Source organism: Myotis lucifugus, unplaced genomic scaffold (genome assembly GCF_000147115.1).
Source record: "Myotis lucifugus unplaced genomic scaffold, Myoluc2.0 scaffold_385, whole genome shotgun sequence".
NCBI classification, from domain to species: Eukaryota; Metazoa; Chordata; class Mammalia; order Chiroptera; family Vespertilionidae; genus Myotis; species Myotis lucifugus.
This window is the reverse complement of record NW_005871433.1, coordinates 9,412-12,027: the sequence shown is the minus strand read 5'-3', so window position 1 is coordinate 12,027 and position 2,616 is coordinate 9,412. Positions and strand designations below refer to the sequence as shown.

The 2,616-nt window shown below is 41.3% G+C and overlaps 1 pseudogene; it reads right to left on the bottom strand.

Annotated features, from left to right (window-relative positions):
* Nucleotides 1–786: 786 nt before the first annotated feature.
* Nucleotides 787–2,616, bottom strand: part of LOC102425188 — a 2,376-nt pseudogene continuing 546 nt past the window's right edge.

Genomic DNA, 2,616 nt, shown 5'->3' with positions numbered 1-2,616 from the left:
CTACTGTGTGCCAGGCACTGTTCTAAGAATCCTCAGGTGTTAATATTTAATCTCCATAGCAGCCCCGGAGTAGTTACTGTCATCATCCCAATTTCACAAGCCAGGAAACAGTATCGCGTTGCTCACTGGCCCAAGGTCACCCAGGTAGCAGGTGGCAGAGTGGGGATGCTAACCCAGGCAGTCTGGCCCAGAGTCCCTGCTCAGAGCCACGGCATTGCATCGTCTCTCACGGGACAAGAGTGTGCCAGGCCAAGCCCCCGCAGTGCCTGGAGGGTAGAGATCCTGCCCTGATCCCCCACACACCTGAGAGAGCAGGTGCTGAGACTGGCTTAGGAAGGACACGCACGGTTCGCTCCCGTTCCCTCAGGCACCAGCTCCAAAAGGACTGGAGAAACAGTGGAGGAAAAAAAAACAGCTACTCTGTGAATTTCAAACATATTATATCCTGAATTCCTCAGGTACCCACCCAACCTTCTACCCATTAATTACAGCTCTTAGCCACGGCCCCTGAGAGACACTTAATGAAATGTAACAGTAAGCCACAGCTGAAGTTACTCTTGGAACAACTGCTTTTTTGGATGACATGAAAATATTTATTATTTCTCAATGTTATGTCTAAAAGTAGACAAAAGGAAAAAGATATATACACTCTCCTACGCGGTGATGATGACAACGATGATTTTGAGAAAAGGCTTTTCACAAATCAAGGCTGAAGTCGGGGACTACAACAGGAGCAGCAACGGCACTCTGTCACTAGGAGCGTAGCTGACCAAATGAAAGGAAAAGCTACATCAAAATGCTTTCATCGGATTTGGCAACTTTTGTTGAAAAAGCCTCCTTCATTTCCGTAACTTCAGAAATACTACACAAATTTAAACTGTCATTTCTTTTGGTATCCAATTCCAAGCCAAAGTTTTGAGAAACATTTGTTTGTAGTATGTCCAGTGCCACAGGTACTGCTGTCCTTGCACCATTAATGGTTTGTGTTCCATTTCTGTTGCTGAAGGAAACAAAGATTCTGCTTGTTCCATTTCCACAGGTACTGAAGAAGAGGTCTCTGTACCACAAATGGGCAAGTCACACTGCGTAGTATTCTCATCAGATTTAATTAACAAACTATTTTCTTCTTCCGTTTTCCTTTCCAGAATACTGGTCCTGGGTTCAGATGATGCTGTTGCAAGAGCATCTTCTGGTTCCAATAACTTTGATTTGGTTTTCTCTGTGATGTGTTCACTCACAGAGGAAACATATCACTGTTTTATCCTGTACCAAGGACTCTAAATCACATATGCCACCGGATTTGGGAGTATCGGTTATTTTATGCTGATTATTCTGAGGAATAGGCTGCTTTTTAGCAGGAGAAAGAGTTAAGTTCAATTTTTCCATAAAACTCAACTTTAAGACTTTGTTTTTTGTTTCATTTGGACCACTCTCGGCTTTCATTGCAAGGTCTTTATTATCTGTGCGTTCAGAAACATCATTATTAGAGACTTCACCTTTATCATTTTTCAGTCCATTCTGTCTCTTTAAATCAGTAGTGGTTTGTTTGGTTTCTTTGCTAATCTTCTGCAAATGTCCTGTATATGTTCTTTTTGCACTTCTCATATACCTGTTTTCTTCTTTGCTTTCTTGTTCTCTTTTCCTCTTACCTTCCGTTCTATGCCTTTCTGCTTCGAAAGGTGTACTTCCCCTTTGGTGCACAGCATCAACTTCCTTGGGGTCCATGTGTTTGTGAGTTCTACCGGTTGAAAGGGAGGATGAACATCTTCCTTCTTGAAAACTATGATTACTTACACCCCGGTCTCTTTTACCATCTTCCCTGTCTCTTCCCTCTTCTAGATGGTATTTACTTGAATTATGAGATTTTATTTCATTCTTAGAATGAGGAAGAGATGATACTCGTTCAGACCTTCGCCAATAATCTTGGTCTTTTACTACTGATTTAGGTTTTTGATCAACTTTTCTTTCTTCTTTGTCTTGTGATTTAAGTTCTTTTTTACTTATATTTTGTGATCTTTCACTTTGCCTCTCTAGTTTTCTATCGCTCTGGGATTCTGCTCGAGTATGTGACCTCTCTCTAAAGGTCTCTTTCTGCTGGAAACAGCCAAAGCGTTCATTTTTATAATCCAAATCTGTGTTACTTTTAAACTTTGAATTTTTGCTTTCAGCCTTTGATTCACCTTTACCATATTTCTCAGAACGTCCTTGTAGCCTTGGACTGGCCTCTGAGTTCCTTGGTTCACCATCACCACAGCTAGTGTTTAAGTCTTTTCGTATTCGATCAGTTCCTCTACTATAATGGCTATATCCACTATCTTTCTTCCCTCTTCTATTATCCTCACTTGAGCTACTCTCACCAACCTGATAATGGGAACGTGACCAAATGCCATTGGTGCAGTGTTTTTCAATAGATGAAGGCAAATGCAAAGTACTCTTTTTTTCCAAATGCGATTTTACTTCCTTTTCGATGTTTGGGAGGGAAGTGCTATGATGTCCATCTTTAGAAATAGCACATTTCACCTTGTGATCAGTCTTTGCACATCATCCAAATGGGGAGGTCTGCATGTAAGTCTTTGTTTAACTATATCTGACGCCCTTGCAGTTTACGACTATTTC